This window comes from Diabrotica undecimpunctata, chromosome 2, assembly GCF_040954645.1.
Source record: "Diabrotica undecimpunctata isolate CICGRU chromosome 2, icDiaUnde3, whole genome shotgun sequence".
In the NCBI taxonomy this organism is placed as follows: Eukaryota; Metazoa; Arthropoda; class Insecta; order Coleoptera; family Chrysomelidae; genus Diabrotica; species Diabrotica undecimpunctata.
This window is the reverse complement of record NC_092804.1, coordinates 130,423,686-130,447,665: the sequence shown is the minus strand read 5'-3', so window position 1 is coordinate 130,447,665 and position 23,980 is coordinate 130,423,686. Positions and strand designations below refer to the sequence as shown.

General features: G+C 33.7%; 1 protein-coding gene across 2 annotated transcripts in view; it reads right to left on the bottom strand.

Annotated features, from left to right (window-relative positions):
- LOC140434875 (ras-related protein Rab-37-like) overlaps positions 1 to 23,980 on the bottom strand; it is a 258,107-nt gene that overhangs the window by 112,498 nt on the left and 121,629 nt on the right. The window lies entirely within an intron of this gene.

Below are 23,980 nucleotides of genomic sequence, written 5' to 3'. Positions count from 1 at the left end.
GTGGTAGCCGTATTACACCTTATCGCTATTTTTACATATCATTTTAATAATTTGCTTGGTTAGTTGCCAAGGTATACCTAATTACGATTACCTATATGATAAGAAAGTTCAATTTTAACCAATTATGGATATTAAAGTGAAAAATTTGTTTGCCGTTTGTTTAAATTAACTATAAAAACTTCCTTTTTTTACATACAAAATTCATAAAATAGTTACAGCCAGTATAATACGGGTCCATAATAATGTTTTTATTGGATCAGCTTAAATATTTGTTAGTGTATTTAGTAATATTCAAGAACTGTTCGATGTGATTACACGCAGCTAAATCATTTTTTTGTACCATAAAAAACTTATATTTTTCTACATAGCCTCCTGCTCATTCAGCATACGTGAATATGCTGAAATATTAACAATATTTCAAATAAGCAATACGTTAGTGTATTTTAGGCAGACCGTGCAGCTTCCGATATTCGGTAGATTTTTTCGTGGGATAAGACTCTTTCTGTCTTTACTAAATAGCTGATAGTTCTAAATTGTTTATTTACTGCTCTTCTCCAAGTACGTGGTTAGATCTCACTTTGTAGATTTATAGCTCCGGTCTTCCAGAATAGTGTGCCTTTTTGTGTTGTAGCGCATTTTATTTAAAATAGTAGGCTTGTTGGTAACAACTAATTCCTGAAAATGATCAGAATGTTAAAATCTGTCAATGGACTTGGAAAAAGACAAATTTGAAATATGGATTAGGTACGTGGAAGATATAGTAAAAATTTGAAGAAACGGAGAATTCTATATCCTCACAATCCAACCACATTTAAGAGAATCCGATTTAAACTGGAATATAGTCAAATAGCTAACTTTTTTAAAAGTCATAATCATTAAATGTAGAGACGGCTCACTAGGACATACTGTTTGCCGCAAACTAATCCACAAAGACATGTATGTAAACGATTTCTTTCTATTATTCAGGACAAGTAGGAGGGGTTGTTAACACTTCTATTATAACAAACAGTAACTGGCAAAAATAAAATACGTCCTCGAGAAAAAAACCAACAATTAAACCCAATTAACCCAATGATTTTAGCTACTAATTAAGCCACAATTGATTGTAATGATAAGTACATTTTTAAATAAAAAAATTTTACATTTTTGTTAAAAAGAGTGTATAACTGTCAAAGGTGTAGACGAGGTAATGTCACTTCACAAAATTGAAAAAATATTGAAAACTGGCATACTTGCAGTGGTGTTATAGGCCAACAGCCATGATTATACACTCATGGGGCACAAATCGACCCTCATATATTTTCAGTCAAAGCATGGCTTTTGGACAAAAACACTACTGCCAAGTGTGTCAATTTTCAATTTTCTGAAACTACGTAACCCCGTCTATAACTTTGGCAATTATATACTTTTACAAAATTCTTAAATATTCTTTGTTTAGAAAGATTGTTGAAATCGAAACCTCAAATTTTTTAGTTAAATATGTACTTATCATTACAGTCAATTGTGTGGCTTAATCTCGTATAAACGCAATATTTAACTTAGACATGCCACAAGAGAAAACAGTTTCAGAACAAAAAATGTAGATTACATACGTGGAAGATATACTTACATTTTGACCACATGGAAAATTCTTCTTCTTCTTTTTATATAGACATGACTCTGTCTCTTTTTCAATGTGCCTCCAGTAAGTTGTCGTTCCATCGTTTCGGTTCTACTTTTACTACTTTTACTTTTATTGTGTTGTTTTGATAGATATTTTCGATCGTTTTGATTATTCGTAGAGGTATCTCTCTTGCGTACAATAAGTGGATAACGTCTTTTAATTTGGTCTCGTCAAATGCCTTCTTAAGGTCTACAAAACATAGATATGCCGGTTTGTTGTATTCTAATGATTTCTCTTGCACTTGTCTCATTATAAATATAGCGTCGGTGCATGATCTTTACAACCTAAAACCTTGTTGTTTTTCTGCTAGTGTTATAATTTTATTCAGTTTATTTGTTATCACTTTGGTTGTTAATTTTAGTGTTGTGTTTAACAAATTAGATTTGTCTCCCTTCTTGAAGAGAGATATTAGGATGCTTGATCTCCATTCTTGAGGAATTCTGTTTTGTTCTATTATTTTTTGGATTAGTCTTAATAGTTGTTTGGTCAGATCTGGTTCTCCGTACTTTAGGAGTTCGTTCGGTATTCTGTCCTCTCCTGTTGATTTTATATTTTTTTATTTCCTGAATGCTTCCTTTATCGCTTCCTCCTCAATATTTATTTCTTTGTTTGTCGTCACCTCCGGTGTTGGTGGTTTATTATCGTCACCTTTAGCAAATAAGGATCGAAAGTAGTCTACCCATTTTTCCGTCTGAATATGTTTCGTTTTTATTAGTTCGTTTATCTCTTTTCTTTGTCCTCTGATAATTCTCCATATTTATTTTTGTGTTCCATAGAAGTCGTGCTCCATCTGTTTTGAGAAACTCTGTCAGTGTTCCTTTTTTATTTGTCTGACTAAAGTATTCCCAGCTTTCCTTGATGTTACCGTTTTCTAATATTTCATTCCCAGCGATTTTTTCTGATATTCTTTTCCTGTATAAGTATTCCGGGGATTCCGTATTTAGTCCTTCGACTTTGTTTTTTTGTTTGTATTGGCGCCGCTCTCTTGGGTAGGAAGTATTTCAGGATGATTCTTATTTTACATAATACTAGGCTATGGTCGCTACCTACATCTGCTGAGTTGAGTCACTTTACGTCGATTATTTTCGATGGATGTATATCTCTGTTGGTTATAACATAATCTATCATAGATATTTGTCCACGGGTGTTATTATATGTATATTTGTGTTGGTCTTTGTGGTCAAAAAATGTGTTGTTTATTCTAAGAATGGATAATTCAAACTTCTCAAATTTCAGAAACGTCTAAATTCCATTCAAAAGATATAGCAGAAACTGGCACTAAACGAAAGAGAACTGGACTAAAGTCAAATTACCAACTTTATTTACTGGTTGTCACGAAGACTGTACACAAAGGCTGCTCTCTACGAGATAGTGTTTGTCACAAACAAACAAGAACTGGGAAAAATAAAGCGTATGCTTAGTTAAAAAGACTTGAAGTACCAGATTATAAAAAAAGTAGAACGATAGCGACAAAAAGCGTACAGAGGATAAGTTAAAAGAGTTTTTATTATATGAAGAGAGCACGAAGTATTATCTAGAAGGCAAGTTTTAATAACAAACAATGCTCAATCTAACAGGAGCGCTGTCTACTACTCAAATCGCCTTCACGGAGGTCATACTTACCTTCCTCTATTACATATGTGAATGGAGAAGAAAGCGGAGGTAGGAGCATACAGAAGGCAGATAAGATGCAAGAGGGCAGGACAAAAGGATAACGGGATCAAATCTGGAGAGATAATAAAAAATCATTTAGGGTTGAAAATGGAACCAGAAGCAACGCAACCTAAATATAAATTTGAAAAGTTATTAACCGTCGTCTTTTCAGAAAGGGACCAGTGAAAATCAAATAAAATGAATCTTATCACGGCAGATCAATACTGATATACATACGGCTCTAAAACCGATAAAAGAGTTGGAGCTAAAGTATAAGCAGGGAAACCAAGCTAAGCCTTAGTGAAAGCCTAGATAATCACTCCACTATCTTCCAAGTAGAAATTTATGTTATAGAGATATGCCTATAGGAACTAATAAAGAGGAACTGCAGGGACAGATATATAAACATTATTTCAGATAATTCGCATTAAAGGCACTGGAATCCAACCAAATTAACTCCAAGTTGATTTGTAACTGTCTTGTCTTTGTAACTAATCACAATCTGATTCGGATCAGAAAAAGTAACAAGGTAAGTTTACTTTAGGTCCTGGACATACGGATTATAAGGGAACGAAAAAGGGGACCTACTTACCAGGGAAAGGAAAAGGAAACATTTATAGGCACAAAACCTTTCGTTGTCATGGCAACAAGCACAGTTAAAAGAACGATACCGGACTCGTTGGAACGGATGAAACGTAATCACTGTTACGAACAAATCAAATATTTGATACTTTTATTCATGAACCTTAAAAGAAGACATCCAAAGATCGCCTACTATAGTGAGTCTCCTAACAGCAAACTGTCACTTTAAGGGCACATAAATAGAATCAGACTGTGCGGAGAATGTGCGACTTGCAGATTTTATCACGCTAAAGACGACAGGGCGGAACACTTTATATAAAACTGCTCAGCGTCGGATGGGATAAGGCTCAATACATTTAAGCATTATGAACTTGAGCCTTACGACTTCGTTGAAGTGTCATTACAGGCCATAATAGTCTTTATTTGAAAGGCTGGAATAAAAAGGCTTTCTACAACTAAATTTCGGGTTCTTAGGTCGACTGGTAGGGTGACTCTCTGTTCAGCTCGCGGAGATAAAAATACGGCCAAGGATAGAAAGCCCTGCCTGTCATAAGAGGCGACTAATGGGTAGAAATCGAGAGGTAGAGAGCCGTCGCTTGAGGTGTCGGGTCTGTAGCAACGCACTCGGGGCGCTTAGGCGTCACGGTCACCGGTCTACATTTCTAGTATCCGAGACGAAACTCTCGTGGGACCACTCTACTCTCATTCCATAAGAACCAGGTGAGGTTGAACGAGCTGAGCCCGTAAGTACCTCTTTCGGCCCGCACCACCAATAGGGGCGCCGGTGTCTCGGTACGTACCCACCTTGGAGATTTAAGAGTGGTAGAGGAGAGATCATCGCTCACACTCATTTTGGTGTCAGACTCGTAGGGGCAGTGGAGTCGCTTACGGTCGTATGCCTTTCAGGCCAGGAAGACCAGGGTCCAGCAAGTTTTATAATTGGAGGGTCACGAATATAGCGATGGTAGGGTGGCTAAGCTAAACTCATATTAAACCTAACCCAATATAGACACTAAATAACCAATTTTTATAATTCGAAGTGACTGCTATCAATAAGCAGCTTTTACCGTAATTTTAAACAATTGTCGCTATTCAAGTAATGCTAACAACATACCATTATATTTAAATTGTTTGAGAAAATGACGAAAAATTTGCAGATCTGTAAATAACTAGTAAATACAATAAGCAGTATAAGTTATTACTAATTACAGGAACGAGCCCTCATGCACTCAATTTAGGAAAAAGTTGCATAGATTGTAGCTGTATGAGTTTGACAAGATTCAGTAGTGCTCTCTATGATTAATAACATTTAAAAGAAGAAAAAAAGCTAGAGCAACTTGATGTATTATAAATTAAGCTTTGAAATGTATATTTAAAGTTAGGGTACAAAATAAATAATTAGTATTCTGTGGTTAGAGCGAATTGTGTCATATTTTTCCAAAAAATTCATTTGTATTATTTACAAATGTGTTCGATTGTTGATCGAATTATTTATGAGATTTTTTCCGCAACTTTATTTGTTGTAGTTCCCAAGATAAAGTTGGTATATATACAGTTTTACTTTTGTAATTATTATATTATTAGACAATAATAATCGTTTTAATTAATAATATGTCAATGTAATTATAAATTATAATTCCAGGTCGAAAATCGTTATAAAAATGAAAGATTCGAAACGTTAGTAAAATATTTTTAATCCTGTCTTTCACTTCTTATGGAATCTTGGACGCTTCTACGTGCCTTTTTCAGTAATATGGAATGACAGATTGACCACTCCAGCGCAACTTCTCTATTATTCTCATTATTCTCTGGATTTTGTCATAATCATAAACATAATTAAATTAAAACGTTGCAAGAAAAACTGACAATTTATTTTAACAAAATGACAACTTCTTTTTTTTAATTTTTGTTGGCATAGGTAAAGTAATGACTGATATTACTCGTATATTAAAAATATAGATTTTTATGTCACGTTTATGAGAGATATGCATCAATTTAGTTAAAGGTTTTAGTTGGTAAGATTAATAGGTTAATATTACACTCTAGCTTTTTAAAATATATGATCGTTAGGTAGTAATTTGTATAAAAAATAATATTGGTAGAGTTTTCGAAACAGTTTATATGGCTATATATGATTATATTATATAGTAGCACTTAATTGATAACACAAACAAAAGAAATTCATATAAAATAAAATACAAACTTTGCCAAAAAACACGCTTTTAAATTGTACTCCAGTCATCAGAGACGAAAATGCCACTCAACCTCTAAAAATCATAAGAACAAGCTGAATTTTGCGGAGAATAATAATTTTGGGATCCCAAAAAAGATGCAAAAAAGTTTACCACTTTACCTCGGATAAAAACGCAAAAAATTTGATTTTCTAAAAATCCGTACGCCGTAGAAAAAAATGTTTTAAATGAAAAATACAGCTGAGATAATTTTAAACAAAAATGTTCATTAGTTATTTTTGTGTCGAATGAACCGTTCTCTCAGAAATAACGCTTAAAGCGACTGTCGATTTTGTCGAAATCACTGTTCAATAAAATTTGTATCAGCTCGATGGTAAAAATTCGATATCTTTTGATTCAATTGCTTTACGGACAAAAATCAAGATGAGATTTAAAGGTAAAGAGTCCAGCTTTCGTAAGCAATTTTTTTTTGCCGAAAATAAACTTAGATTTTATAAAGGTGTTAAAGAAATAGCAGACGAGAGAGGGTAAAAGGCGAGTTTTTTGCGCCTAAAAACTGGAACATATCGGCCAGGGGAATGAACCCCAACAGAAAATTTGGTCCTCCAAGGATGGGGGTTAAGTCGTAAGGCCAGCGACCTTACACTTGTGAAAATTCTACAGTGCTAAAAAACCCAATGAGCCTCGGTTACCGGACGCAAATTACAGTAGACAAAAACAGCAATGAAAATGGACCATAAATTACGGAATCTGGAATATACAGGGAATCCAGAACAAGCAACAAGAAATTATGCAGGAATTCGTAAATCGAAAATTAGATATAGCCATTCTCTCTGAGACCAAGGAAAAAGGAAATGGAAGCGAAAAATTAAAAGACTATGTACATTTCTTCTCAGGAGTGGGAAAGGATTAAAGAGCAAGGGCAAGGATATCAATATTTGTACACAAGAAATTCAAAAAATATATTAAATCTTGGAAAGCATACAACGAACGTTTTATTAAAGTGACGATTCTCATAAGAGGAACACAAATAACAATTCTGAGGATATATGCCGTAAATGAGGACTACTCAGTGCAAGAAAAGGAAGCTTTTGAAGAAGACTTTAAAAAAATCCTGAACGAAATTCCTAACAGCCATGAGAATATATGCGGAAGAGACCTTAATGCCAGAGTAGGTAAACAAGTACAAAGTAAAGTGGTAGGCATGCATAGAGAAGAAACTGTTAACAACAACGGAGAAAGACTCATAAATATATGCCAACAATATGAGTTAAAGATTTTGAATGGTTTGTTCGCCCACAAGAACATACATAAATACATCTGGTATCAGCACACAAGAGGTCTAAAATCGATAGTAGATTATTTTGTAACAAGACAACAAACTAAGTCAAGAGTACAGGACGTAAAGGTGAATAGAGGAGCCGAGAGCGGCTCGGACCACTGGTTGATAATAGGAAAAATATATACACCATTCGTAGACAGGAACGATACAGACATCAACAAAGAACACAGAGAAAAAATAGAAAGAACTACGTACACCTTAGACAATCTAGATAACGAGAGCACACAGTTAGTTTACTCCTGGAGACTAACACAAAAACTACAGGAATCACACAGATCAACGACGGATGAATATGAGCATATAACAAACTGCATGAACGGATGAACTGTCACAGGTACGGAGAGTAGATAAACCAGATTGGTGGGATAAAAAGTGGAAGAAAAGATAAAAAGAAAGAAGGAAGTATATCAAAAGTTATTACAACAGGGAGACGAACAAACAAAACAACAATATAAAAACTTGAATAAAGAAGTCAAACGAGAAGTGGTTAAAAAGAAAAATAGTGCATGGGAACAAAAATGCCAATACCTAGACAACCATATAGCAGGGACAAAGAGCTCTGAAGCCTGGAGAACTATAAAAACGATGAGAACAACGACAAAAAATCAAGTCATAATAAATAGAATACCAGAGAATACATGGGTAGAGCATTTTGAGAACTTATTAACAGAGAGAAGAGAAAGGTTTAAACAGACAAATAAACAAGTGGAAGTAGAAGGAAGAGTAGAAATATCAATAGAACAAATGAAAGAAGCAGTTAAGGGAATGAAATAAGGAAAATCTCTAGGTCCAGGTGGAATACATCCAGAGTTGATTAGGTATGGATCATCAAAACTGTTTGAAATGATCCGAAAATTATTTGAAAGATGCTTAAACGGAGAAGAAGTTCCAGAAGAATGGAGACAATCGTATATCTCTCCAATACACAAGAAAGGCACAAAGACGGATCCTAAAAACTATAGAGGAATCGCAGTGATTGCCACTATAGGCCGAATATACTCAAAAGTACTACGAAACTTGATAGAAAATGATAATAAAGACAAACAACCCGAAGAACAAGCGGGATTTAGGGCCGGACGCTCCACTATGGATAATATTTTCACATTAAAAATTACAATGGAAAAACGAGTGCAGAGAAATAGAGAAACCCATATAGCTTTAATAGATTTGGAAAAAGCATATGACAGTGTACCGATCTCCCAACTATGGATAGAAATGGGTAACTTTTATGGGAAAATAAACCCAATTCTTATTAACGCCACTCAAAAATACTACGAACAAAACTTTGCAAGAATTAAAATGGGACAAGAAATCACCTCTCCTTTTCAAACAACAAAGGGACTAAGACAAGGCTGCTGTCTGTCACTTACCTTATTTAAAGTCTATTTGGACAGATCCTTAGTAAAATGGGTGAAAAAATGTAGAAACATGGAAATAACGGTGGAAGAAAACACGCTATATACACTTTTCTTTGCGGATGACCAGGTAGTAATTGCCGAAGACAGCTACGATCTTAGCTATACGGTAAGAAAACTGCAAGAATAATATAAGGTAGCAGATCTAAACATGAATATGACTAAATGTGAATATATCTCAGTGGGAACAGATGAAATATGTGACCTAGTCTTGGAAGACGACAAAATCAAAGGCGTGCAATCCTGCAAATATTTGGGAATCATTTTCAACAAGAAGATAGCGCAGATGAAATCAGGGAAAGAATAAACAAGGGCGGAGTAGCGACCCGTGCCTTAAACTCTCTTCGCTGGCAAAAAATAATTCGACGAGAAACCAAAAAACACATTTACGGTAGTATAGTCCAAAGTATTACACTTTACAGTTCGGAAGTATGGGACGTCACCAAAGCTAATAGAAACAAACTTATGACGACAAAAATGGATTATCTGAGACGAAGCTGCGGTAGATCGAAACTGGAGAGAGTTAGAAACGAACAAATAAGAAACGAAATGAAAATGGAGCGAAATATCAATGATGACATAGAAAGAAAACAAATAATCTGGTTCGGACATTCGGTTCGGTTCGGTTAAAAGAATTCCAGAGTACAGATGGCCTAGAAGAGTACTGGAATGGATCACTCCTGAAAGAAGAAAGAGAGGACGACCACGGAGAAGTTGGCGCAACGATATTGATGAATCAATGGCGGCAAGAGACTTAGAAGAGGCAACTGCATATGACAGAAAATTATTTATAAATTCAATTATTTTTGTGTTAAAAAAATGTTTTCAAAATTATACTAAAATTTCAGAAAAGCATTTATTAGATTAGGAAATTTTTGTATTAATTCTTTTTGAGATGTATTAGCAGCAATTTTATTTACCAAACTAATTTTAGTTCGTGAGTTAACAAAAATTTTTTTCTTTCTACTTAGTTCAACTTTGTAAGATATTTTGTCTTTTTTAGCAGCTCTTGATAATAATTGTAAACACAATTAAAAGCTCGAGATAATAAATAGTTAATAAGTTATAGTTTTATTGACTTCAACCCATCCAAAACATTTATATATATATATATATATATAGTTGCATTGGGTTTTTCGATTAACCTTGGGTAAGCCTTTGCGTGTCAAGTTCAAAGCTATCATACATTTCAATCCTTATAAAAAACTTTTTTTGCACATAGTAACAAAAAACACCACTATGTTACTAGCAAAGTTTTTTAATATTCTAACTCTACAATTCTAAGTTACGGTAAGATCAATAATGTTTTAATAGATAATATATGGTAGCTAATTATAATTTATTCTCTTTCAGCCCTGAAGAAGCCAAATTAATTCTCTTTGGCGAAAACGTTCGGCGAAACAATTGATACACATTAGAGTATTTCTTGCAGATTTCCCCAATATTTAAGAGTTTACTATATATATATATATATATATATATATATATATATATATATATATATATATATATATATATATATATATATATATATATATATATATATATATATATATATATATATATATATATATTGTTATATCGAGGGATTACGGTTACTGTCTACACCTATTTAGTTAGATAAAGAGTAATAAAACCCACCTTTAGGTCTACAGACTGTTAAATACCGCTATATATATTGAGCACCACAACCTGTGATGGGTTTTATTCTCTTCCAAAATTCGCGAACTATAGTTCCCATTTTTCTTCACCACATCTTTTTTGCCTGAAACTACCGCCCTCAAATTCCCCTCTATGTCCTGAAACAATCGTATCCTTGATTGATTTACCTCTCCTCTTTGTTCCTTCCATAAAAAAGTTATAGTAATAGTTATTTATGTACCAAGGGTATTAAATCGATGTTTTTGCTCAGAGGGCGACGATGTAAGTTGCCCGAGTGCATATACATCTATTAATACCCGCGGTGCATACAAACTTGTATGTCATACCAGTTCGTTATTGCATCTATAAATAAATATGTTCTAAAAAATCCAAAAATTCGGTTTCATTTTGACAATAATATTTACTAGTAGACATTGTCCGTGTTATGTTGCTACGCTACGGAAATGCTGTCAAACGTGTAAAACTAAAACCGTGAAAATGCAAGATATTTTTGAGATCCCTAACCAAATTTTATAAAGAAATCGGAAAAAGCAACGCAAAAGTTACCACCACTTAAGTCGAGAGATGCCTACGACAAGGAATATGAAAAGTTACAGCACTGGATGACAGAAAACCATGTAGAACACATTAGTGAAACTGTGCTACTTGTATACTTTGCCGATTTCGCCGAAATATTTTCTCCGAGTTCCCTGTGGTCCAAATATTCAATGGTAATGAAGACTTTACCCGTAAATAAGAATATTAACATTGCCAATTTGAAATGTTGTTAAATAAAGATGTTTCTAATAAGTTATCTTTTTGTTTGTATGTTTACGCCCGTGCGGGCTATAAAGTACACTTTATGCCCGCGCGGGCATAAAGTACACTATTACGAGTTGGTAACTAAGCAATAAAAACACTATAATAAACTACACTGCGCTCCAAAATTAACGCATAATTTATAAAACCCTGGTAAATCAAATAATTTTAATGTTTCGATTTCTATGCTAATATATTATTGTTACTCTCGGTATATTGTAAAATTTATCGAAAGAACGGTAAAAAACGCTGATGTTTTTACCATTTTTTTGCAAAAAAATTAAAAACATGCTAATTGTGCTTCATTTTATTTCGAATTTAGTTGGGTTGGATTACGTTGTGCTGAACGTTTAAAGGGAGTTTTTCAAGTTTATTAAGTGTTTTTCTTTGAAATGAACCACCAGCAGCAAGAAAATCGAAATTTGTCAGAAAGTGACTGTTTTAGAATTGTTACTCTTCGCGAAGAAGGATATACTCAAGTAGAACTCGCTGAACGTTTTAACTTCACCCAGTCAACCATTTCAAGAGTGTTAACACGTTTTTCTGCTACTGGAAGTAACTCGAGAAGACCCGGTCAAGGCCATAGAAGGGTTACAACTCCTAATCAAGACCGGTTTTTGACACTTGGTACACTGAGACAAAGGTTTGTTATCTGTACTTCTCTACAAAATGAATTTTTGGATCGGTATAACTTTAGAAACAGCCAAAATAGGATTAGAAGAAGACTTGCCGAAAACGACCTACACCCTGGAAGGGCACCAATTGGCCCATTATTGACCAGAGACTATAGAAGGCAAAGATTGAATTTTGCTCGTGAACATGTTGATTGGAATAATGACAATTGGGGAAGAATATTGTTCAGCGATAAATCCAGGTACTGTCTTTTTTCTGATGACAGGAGAAACCGAGTGTATAGAAGGCCTGTGGAACGCTACGCACAGTGTAACACTGTAGGGACTGTACAGTATGGCGGCGGCTCGGTAATGGTGTGGGGTGGGATTAATTTAGAGGCTCGTACGGAATTAGTTAGAATAGATCGCGGTCGGCTTATATCGCAGAGGTATATAACAGACATTTTAGAAAAGAGCATGTCGTGCCATTTGCACCATTTATTGGGGATAATTTCATGCTTATGCAAGATCATGCCAGACCACACACGGCAAGAATTGTGTAGCAGTAACGTCAGGAGGTTAAAATTCCTGCCATGGATTGGCCTGCGAGAAGTCCTGGCCTCAACCCAATAGAACATGTTTGGGACATCATAGGCAGACGACTATGGCAACTACCTAATGCACCAAACACATTAGACGAACTGTTTTTGTGGTTGGTTGAAATTTGGGATAAAATTGATCAAGAAGAAATCAGAACGATTATTCTCAGTATGAGAGATCGTTGTCTAGCAGTAATAAATGCCAGAGGAGACAATACTCGATACTAGTACACGGTACTAGTATTTTCTTCAACTTTAAAAATATCAATTTCGTCAATAATTTATAATGTTAGTTTGTTTAGATCAGTTGTTTGTCTAGATGTTTAGATTTATGATCTTATATTGTTAATTACAATACATTTTTTGTAAAAAAAGAAAAGTTTTTTATTTAAGATGTTCTAAAACAACATTAAACCAAAAAAGAACAAACAAAAATTTTTTCATTACAACTCAAAATAATAATTTTAAAATTATACGTTAATTTTGGAGCGCAGTGTAGTATGACATAAAATAACAAAAAGCACTTTTTTGGTTAAATTTTTCGGAATAGGTAAATTACCATCTTTGTATAGTTTAGAGACTTTTTAAAGTGATTTATGTAAGTATATTTTCTTTAAAAATATTAAAAATAAATTAAGAAAACTAATTTTATCATTGTGTAATGTATAATTCATACGCTATTTTTCATACAAAAAATTTTGCATAAGGGAAAAATTTTTATAAGGGAAAGGTCTTCTAAGGGTTTTTCTTGGGATTAGAAAGTAACAATATAATAATAATACGTTTGAAATCTTTTTAAAGTTAAGCCTTTAATAATAGATTTTTTCTTTATTTTATCGTAAGGAGTGGTTTTTAAGGGTAGCAAATTTTTCATAAATAATAAATTATCTAATAAATAATAAAAGAAATATAATCTGTTGTGAATAAACCAAATGTCCATTTTAAGCATCTAAACAATTTTTTCCATATTAGTGCGGTAATGAAGTAATAGTTTTTAAGTATTTTAAGAATGGAAAAGTAATTTAATTTCATAAATTATATTAAAAAACTTAAAGGGAACAATATTCAACATATCTGAATATGAATTAAGTCTCTAAAATAGGTAAATCTGGACTTTTTGAATATTTTTCATACAACGATGGTAGTTTGTACTCCCAAATAGCAACAAGCACACATCAAGATACTATAGCTTTTGAAGTATGAGGGTCGTGTGGGGTATTATACTAATTTTCAGGAAAATCCATGCCATCCAAAAAATGCTTTTACCTCATTTTCTATTGTATATTATAATTAAAATAAATAAAAACAGCTAAATTAAAATTAGTTAAGAATAGTTTCGTTAAATTTTCATAGGACATATTTCGTTATATATATATATATATATATATATATATATATATATATATATATATATATATATATATATATATATATATATATACATATATACATATATGCATATGTATACATTCTTTGTTTAAACCTAGTTTCCTTAGTTGATATTTATCACTTTATATTATTCACATAGCAACTTGTCACAAGTTCCTGACTTCGCAAAAAAACTTCTTAACATTTTTAATTATTAACACATTTCACAATCGTATTATTTACTTGAGAAGATCCGAAAAGTTTAAAACCAAACTTTAAGAACCCTTTGATCCGTAATTTTAAAATTGAGCCACGCACGAGTCGCGAAAAACTTTCAATTTCAAAGTGAAATTTAAACAGAGATATGCTTCAGCGATGACCTGATCTATCAACAAAGTGAAAACTCTTTTTTGATTTGACGGCGATGGCGATGGCGATCTTGCGCCGTCAGGTTGGTATTGGCAACCGTTGATAATGCCAGAGACGCACTGGTATTTAAATTAATCTTGATAAAAGCGTTTAGGTAGAATGTAACGTTGGGTGAAAATGTAGATGGAAATCAATTCAAGAAAATGACATATGGAACGTAACGTTATATTACATAAAAGGTGGGTAAAGAGGGTAATAGATTTATCATAAAAACTGGTCATGAACGGGTTAAGCTGGTACCATACTTTTAACGATTACATAATATTCTCTTCACACATGAGTTGTATTCTATACCTTTACGATCTAATTTTTTAATAAAAAAAATGGAAGTTCAACTTCTGACTTGGGCTCAGAATACAGGACCTTTGAACTGTTAAACCGATTATTTAATATCACAAGAAATGAAATGTTAAAATGTTTGTTTTGAAAAAAAATATATGCAGACGGAAGTGAAAAATGAATATCTTGAAAGGGAAAATTTTAAATCGTTTGAACCAAGAAATTAATTTCGCAATATAACTCATTCATTCTTAATGTTGGATAAACAATTTTTATTGTCACTTTGATTTTAAGTGTTCTTTAAAAATTTTAAAACACCAAAGCAAAATATTATTTTAATTGAATTTGACGTATCTGTCAATAATAAACCGTAACAAAATGTTTCTAAAATGTTTTGTGTGTACAGGTTTTATGTTTCACCTAGTGATTGCCTATATAAGCAATCCCGCATTTACTGACCAACGACTATTGGTGGATGACCTGTTAAGTAGTAGGGCATCCTTTTGTCGTGAGGTTAAGAAATCGATGCCAAAAGTCGATGAACCAAAAATTTGGTCAACGGCAAAAGAATGAGGAAGCAGTAGTAGGGCAAAGACCCCATTAAAGAATTCACAGCGATATACCCTATCAATCATGGCAATGCTCAATACCAAAATAAATCCAGAGTAACTCCTTGAATCGTATCTCAGGTGTGGGACGATTTTAAGTACCAAAAGATAGTGTAAAATGAGAGTGCATATAAACACCACCTTATACAGAGGCAGGAAAAATTCATAATGCAATACAGAAGATGAAGAAAATGCGTATTGAAATCATGAGAAAACACAAGTAGAAGATCGCAAGATTTAATACTCGGGAAGAATTATGGATCGCATTAATATAGAGTCGTAGTATTTGTAAGTATTACGCCCGCGGGGTACTGGGTCACTTTGGTAACCTATCCATCTAATTCTTCGATGTGGAAGGTGTAGATGCCTTGTGTTGAACTTGGATCGCTGAAGAAGTAAAAAATAAGTGCCTTAATGACCAGAGGGTTGTAAGAAGCGTTCACTTATCACTTGATCTCTTCTTCTTTTTTAAAGAAGTGATCGACAATGACCAGAGGGTTGCAAGAAGTGGTCGCTTATCTCTATATTTTTTCTTCTGTCACGAAGAAGAGTTTTCACCTGTTTGTTTGTCACCTGTATGACCGTTGTTTGTTACCTGTATAACGTAATATATTTCATGAATAAGTTATCAATAATGACCGGACGGTTGTGGGAACTGGTCGCTTATCGCTAGATCTCTTCTTTCAGCCGAGGAGGCCACCCTGTACGTTGAGTTCAGAACTCATCGCTTATCGCTAGATCTCTCCTTCTTTTCGGTTAATTTTACAAAGTGACTCTGTTTGTTATTTAAAGCTTTGTCTTTAAAAATTAATCAAACCCGGCCTAGCCTAGCCTCATCTAAACTCTTAAAACTATTCTCAACCCATGATTTTATTAAATCAAAAAACAAAAGTCGTTTTGTGTCATAACTACTTTATGTCTGGTTATATATTTGGTGGAAATGGACAGATAAAGAAAAAGGTAAATAAAATAATAGTAAAAGTTATTATTTATTGTATTCAAAAGCTTGAATGTTGTATTTAACTGCAGTCCAGCATTCCTTTGCAAACGCGTCATCTTTTCACTGATATGTACTATTTATATATTTATATGAATGTTTAAATGATCGATCTTGCGTTGCTGGCGCATTTGCAAAGAAATACTGGACTGGAGTTAAATACAACATTTTTGAATACAATAATATATATACACTATTGTTTTATTTATCTTTTTATTTATCTGTCCATTTCCTCCAAATTTATAACACCAATAAAATAGTTGTGATACAAACGATTTTTATATTTTTACTTAATTAAATCACGGGTTGAAAATAGTTTCAATAGGTTTCAATCGTGTTCAATAGATAGGGCTCGATTAATTTTTAAAGACAAAGCTTTAAACAACAAACAAGTCACCCTGTAAAATTAACCGAAAATAAGGAGAGATCTAGCGATAAGCGATGAGTTCTGCATTCGATATACAGGGTGGCCCACTCGGCTGAAAGAAAAAGAGATCTAGCGATAGGCGACCAGTTCTCACAACCCTCCGGTTATTTTTGATTACTTCTTCATAAAATATATTACGTCATACTGGTGACAAACATCCGTCATATAAGTGATAAACAAACAGTTGAAAACTCTTCTTCGGAAGAGGGCAAGAGATGTAGAAACAAGCGACTACTTCTTACAACCCTCTGGTTATTGTCGATCACTTCTTTGAGAAAGAAGGAGAGATTAAGCGATAAGTGGACGCTTCTTATAACCCTCTGGTCATTGACAATCACTCCTTTTTAACTTCTTCGGCTATTCAAAGTCAACACAAGGACCTTCCTACACCTTCCACATCGGAAAACTTAATGGACAGGTTACCAGAGTGTCCCAGTACCCCAGCAGCTTAATACTTCTGGATGTATTCTAAGATATTTTAAGTGCAAAAAATAAACTACCAGCATACGATATACGTTTGCTGAAAGACTTTATTACAAAATTAGAGGTCCAATGGCAAGTGCAATCAAAAACGAAACGAAACGAAAAAAAAAAACAAACACGTACTACAGAAATAGTTTAAAGTTAAAACAAAAGGAATCTAGAGCAAATAAATTAATAAAGAAAAAAATCACTGATGGCAAATAAGATCATGAAGCTGATGGATAAAAGAAGAGAAGCTAAATATGACCCGAATATATGAAAAGTGATAAATACACCAATACGAAACAAAATTACGGAAGCGAGTGAAAAAGAAGCAACGGAAATATGGCAAGAAATTAAGACTACAGTTAAAACACAATAGTTACCATATACAGAGGAAAGTTAAAGAACTCATAGGTAGATTAAGGCGAAGATAAAAAACATACCTGATTCTGACGGAAATATCACCTTAGACCAACAGAGTAAAATAAGAACTTAAAAATAATACCTAGAGAAACGGTTTGAAGACCAAAGAGGTAAATAAGAGGTAAATAACACCTATAAGCTAAAAGAGGAGGTAAATAATGGACCAAAAATATTGCAGTACGAATTTTACTCTGCAATGACACGGTAGAGCAGTAGGCTCCGATAGTATATAAGCAGAACTACTTAAACAACGAATGGACAACGAATGAATAGCAATAATCACAAAGATATTCTCAAAAGAACAGGAGCACGATTTTAACGGTTTACAAAAAAACGAAATATGGCGCTTCATAAGAGGTCAAAGAATGTAGGTGAAGGAATTAATAGATCCGACACACATCGCACAGGATGCGTGAATTGACTATGTAAAGAACTTAAACGCAGAGGAACAACAAATAAAGTTGAAACCACAAACACCAGCAATTCACATAAAGCAAAATGAAGTACCAAAATCACTTCAGAAACTAAAGAACAGAAAAGTTGCAGATAAAGATCGGATACCAAATAAATTGTATAAATATTGGGGAGCGACAATGATGGACAAACTGACATTAATTAACAATATTATACTAAGACACAATGAAATACTAAAAGAATACCATAAGAATGGAGACGTGAGCTAATCCTATTGTTCATGAGGGCTGATAAGAAACAACCAGAAAACTACAGATATATCAATTTGCTAAATATTACCCCGAAATTTACAACTAAAATTTTGCAAATTTTACAAATAAAGCAGCTCTAAATTACAGAGAAAGCATTAGAATATAATAGACTCGCATTCCTAAGTTTAATCGACTTAAAGAAGGCATTTGACCAAGTAAGACTTTAAGATGTACTACATATCTTGTATAATAATTGTCTACATAGCTAGATAATACAAAGACAATTAAAAATGTCTATCAAAAGAATAAGATGAAAGTCAGAATAGATGGACAACTTACGGAACCTAGATGTAGGCAATGGAATTAGACAGCATGATTCACTAAGCAAGTCAACAATATGAAATTAATATAAACGTAAAGAAGACACAGCTCATGATAATTAGTAAAAAATAATAAAAGGTCAATTCCCCCAACCAGAGAAATCCACCATCAGTAAAACGAGTAAAGCACTACAAGTATCTCGGTACCATAATAATAGCAAGAATGGAATAACAACCAGTGCACATCGTGAAAACTAGATCCACCTTCAACCGGATGAGGACCTTCTTTATTCTCTCTTGATATTAAGAGGGTAGGCGCAAAATTTCGGGCAAATGCTTTTTAAATGCATTCATTTTTTTCGAATACTGAGAAAACTATTAGAATTATTACCGAGGGCCGAAAGTCCCTTAGAATAAACAAAAAGTTTTTTTGAATGAGATATTTAAAATTAAAAATCACACTTAATTTTCTCATCTTTTTCACCCCTGAAACTTACTAAAATAAACATTATAGAAGTTTTCAGGGACTTTCGGCCCTCAATAATAATGTAATCTTTCATTCTGCGTTTAAATTTAAAAAAAATACTTATTAGTTTTCTCAGGATTTGAAAAAAATGAATGCATTTAAAAAGCATTGGCCCAAAAACGTAGGAATATGGTTTTATGGCCGACTGACAAAATTGACTTGGGAAAATTGAGACTCTACTATAGAGCTGTACTATTATTGATAAATATAATTTATTATTTTTCTCTGATCTGCAAAATCTGAAGAATTTCCTATTTAATTTTAACAATAAAGAACATTACATAACTCTATTGATATAATTCAGAGACTTATTTTTCTATATGTTGACTTTCTCTGGTGGTTTTATAATATTCCCTTTATAAAAATTGTTTTTACCTATATCTATATAATGCAATTTACGCTTTCTATAATTTATATAATTATTATTTGTGGTTTCTCTCCAATAGGTCAATACATTTGTGTATTTATCAATACTTTTCATTATTTATTCATATATATACATCGCTATGTCCATCTCGAAAATCAGTATCTTATCTTTACGCTCTATATTACTTATCTTTTTATCTTCTGTGTCGTTATTCATCCTGGTACTGCTACTAAATTTAACTATTCTCAACTTTACTTTCTAGGATAAGGCTCTACACTAGTACAAAACTATATTTGATAATTTTTAAACTGACGTAATATGTAAAAATAGGATCACCTTGATTAGTTATATTAGCAATGATAGCTAGATTTTTTTATCCCCTTTTTATCCAATAGATATTATATACATAATATATAAACACATAATACATGAACAAATAAACACGAAAAAATCAGAATTTTATATCATCCTGTGGGTACAAAATATCACCCCCAGTAATTTAAATTAAAAACATGGTTATTTGCATACATTGCCGCGGTCAAGTAAGTCACCTGTCAAATTTGGCAAACAGAAACGTCAAAACAACTGTAGTTTGTAACAACAACTCCTTATTTTAAAATAATCTTTTTGAAAACAATTCCCGAAGTGGAAATGTAAAATATAAAAACGTCAAATTAAATGTAAAATATGATTTTTATTACAATCAATTTGTTTTCCTTGTAGCCAACAACGGCTAGAAGGAAGTGGGTAGCTCGCAAACCTCTGAAATGGTGAAGGAATTCACCAGGACAAAAACAGGCAAAAGAGTTCATTACAAAACATTCGCAAAAATTTACGGCAGACCTAATAAGCAAAGACAGGAAAACATGCAAAGCCATAGTTGGTCTTGTAACAGGGACTGTAAGCTGAATAGGCACTTAAAGCTGATGGGATTATCAGATGATGACCTGTGCAGATTCTGTTACCTCGAGGAAGACCCTTTTTCTATGTCATTATGACAGTCTTGCAAATGTGCGGTACTTTGCATTGGGAAAAGAAAATCCACCGGCAAATAGCCAAATGGAAGGTACAGTCTCGAAGATATTAGACTGTTTAAAAAGAGGTTCCAACTAGAGAATATTATCTAGAACTAGGGGATCACAATAGATCTGAAAAGGTTGCTCTCTAAATCTATCAATCTATCTATCTACAATAAATTTCGTTTTAGGCCACATAAATAAAATATTTATGAAATGTTGGTTTGTATTGTTTATTTTTGGTAATATTATCTACCTACCTAAGAATTAAATTAAACTAAACGTTTGTGTAAAGATAAAGATGGAAAGATTACCACCAACAGAGATGAATTACCAAGGATAGGTAGTAGAAGATTTCTATACAGAATTATATAGAAGTCAACAAAATCATAACAAGCAACTAACAGAAAAGTTGACTAATTCAGGAAAAAGGATTAGTCAACCAAGGATTGGCAATAATGCCTCCAATATCAACAGACGAAATAAGAAACACACTGAAGAAAATAAAAAGAAATTAAACCTCGGGATAAGAAAATTTTGTTATAGAAGCCGCAAAGATTGGAGAAGACAGACTTTTAGAAAAGAATATATACAATATAAAGAAATTCTTCAGCCGTTATTATGTCCGCACCCAAGTAAAACACCTACAAGATGGCACAGTGCACTTACCATTTTATTACACAAAATTACCGACCCATAAGCCTGTTAAACCACATCTACAAGTTATTCACAAAACAATATCAAATAGACTGGAAACAAAATTAGATTTTTACCAACCTAGGGAAAAAGCAGGTTTTAGGCAAAACTTGGCACCAACTACCACCTCCACTGCATAAAAGGGATTATAGAAAAAACCATCGAATACAACTAACCATTGGTCCTGGCTTTCGTAGACTTACTCATTCGATACGATAAAAATTAACAGTTAATGAGAGCGTTGGAGGAAAGTCGCATAGATTATCGGTACTCCAAACTTATCCAAAAGACTTACCTTACCAAAGCTTCTACCTACGATTTGCAAATGACATTTTTCTGATATCAGACAACTTAAAAGAGATTATAACTATGCTTCCTGAGTTAAATATCGCCTGTAATGAAGTTGGTTTGAACATACATTTTGGAAAGACACAATACATGACAAATCAACGCACAGAATTTGTTCGTAAATATAGATACTTACAATAGATAGATAAAAAAAATCGCTTTAGAATGGGCTGCATATCTATCTATCTATCAGACATCTTTAAGAGCAACTTCTTCTTCTTCTTCTTTAGCCTTAAGTAATCCAACTTTGGACATAGGCCTCCCCAAATCAATCCAGTGTCTTCTATTTTGAGCCACTTGCTTCCAGTTGTGTCCTCCGATCTTCTTAATATTATCAGCCCATCTCATTTGTGGTCTTTCTCTGCTTCTCTTTTCTAACCATGGCCTCCACTGTTGTATTTCGTGGTTCCATCTCTTATCCTTCAGTCGGGCATTGTGTCCTGCGAAGCTCCATTTTAATTTGGCAGCATGTTCTCCTGCGTCTTTTACTTTCGTTTTGCTTCTAATCCGTTTGTTTTTTTGTCTATAAGTCTCACCCCGAGCATTGATCTTTCCATCGCTCTTTGTGCTTTTACTATTTTATCCATATTGGACTTGATGACTGTCCACGTCTGTGAACCATACGTGAGTATAGGGAGGATTAGAATATTCCCTTAAGAGCAACATGCCAAATTATTTAAAAAAAGAAGACGTTAGACCAATGTGTGCTACCAGTCATGACTTACGGCGCCGAAATACTTTCCTTAACTTAGGCAACAGCAACCAAACTCAGAATAACCCAAAGAAGATTCGCTACTTGGACTGACTCTCAGAGATCGGGTTAGAAACGAATAAATAAGAAGGACAGGCGTCACAGATGTCATAGAGCACATAGCACGGCTCAAGTGGAACTAGGCGAGCCATGTGGCCAGAACGAATGACGGACGGTGGACCCAAAAAATTACTGTATGGAGCAGACAGAAGAAGTAGATAAAAGCAAAAAAATCGCTGGGAATTGGCTGCAGGAATCTCAAGAGCGACAGAACTGGAAGAAATTAAAAGAGGCCCAAGTTCAACTTTAAAGACAGAAGGTGATGATGATAAAGAATTCGTGTGTGCTTGTCGATTTCAAAAAACGGAGCCGAAAAATAAAGAGCGACAACTTTTCTGTGATATCTGCAAGTAAATAAATATGAAATAAAAATATACAAATTTACAATACTGTTACTAGCCGTAATAAATTATTTCTTAAAATAAATATATATGCACAATAGTAAACATAATACGCACATAGTATTCATTTGATATTTTAACTTTAATTAAATATTCAAAAAGAGAATCATTGAATTTCCCGATCGCAGTTACGAGCCTGGATAATGCCACATGCGTTGCTATAGCTACTATTTTCACCTGGAGCCCTAGGGCTTAAACAGCGTGCCTAGTGAGGCCGTCTGTCAGATACCTCTTAGGGCTTTTGTTGCATATATCAGCTCGCAATCAGCTGCTGGGACCAAAAAGAAAGAGCAACAAGCTGGCTAGTGGCTATAAATAGGCTGTAGGGCAGTCAAGGGTTAATCTCAGGTACGGCTTTAAAAATTCAAAGAAATATTCTTTCTATTAGCCTATTGATAATCAATATAAGCGAAAATATATTATCTATAGTTGGTTTTTAATAGAAAGAAGCCAATTCGATGATTTTTGTTGTACATACGTAGATTATATTATTTTTCCAAATACGATAAAATATAAAATATTTGAGACCTAATTTTCTCTATTATTTTGGGTCGTCCAAAATCTCCTTCGGTTGATTCAGGCCAATAGTCACGTTACAGTCAGAGACGGTAAAGTCAAGATGGCTTTTGTGGTTTCAGGTAATTCCCACGCACGGGCAGAGTTCACAGTCACGGTACAGTGAAGATCACAGCCCGTGCAGTCGCTTCGCCAGCGATTAAGCAAGACTGTGAATTGATTTTGACTGGACCGGTTGTCGAGTTGGTGTGAATAGGACACAGTCAGTTAGTTACCTGTTTTCAGTTGTTGTACCATATTTTCGTCACTTGTTTCGACGCTTTTGTTTTTAATGGAGGACGAAAAATTATTTGACTGTGTTTGTGAAGGAAGATTATAATTTATCGCATCCATTATACTCATATTCTCAGCAAATAAACATGACAGGAAATATTAATATGTACAGTGCAGTCCCGATATAACGAACCCCGATATAACAATTTTTTTAAATCCCCTTCAAACGTCCATAACACTCAATGTAAAAAATACCCCTATACAACGAACTATTTCGGTTTTAATCCTCGATATAACGAATTTTTACGATTTGCGGAAATAAATTAAAACCCCTATATAATGAATATTGTGTGTAGCAAACTCCTACATAACGCACGAAACCCCTGTGTTACGTATTTCTGCGTTCCAAACCTCGGTTTAGCGTAGTTTAGTATAGATTGTGGTGACTCACGGACAAGTCCAGGGCCCTGATTCTAATTGAGATTTCGACTCAAAACATGTCGAAATTAATATGGCGACGTCGAAATG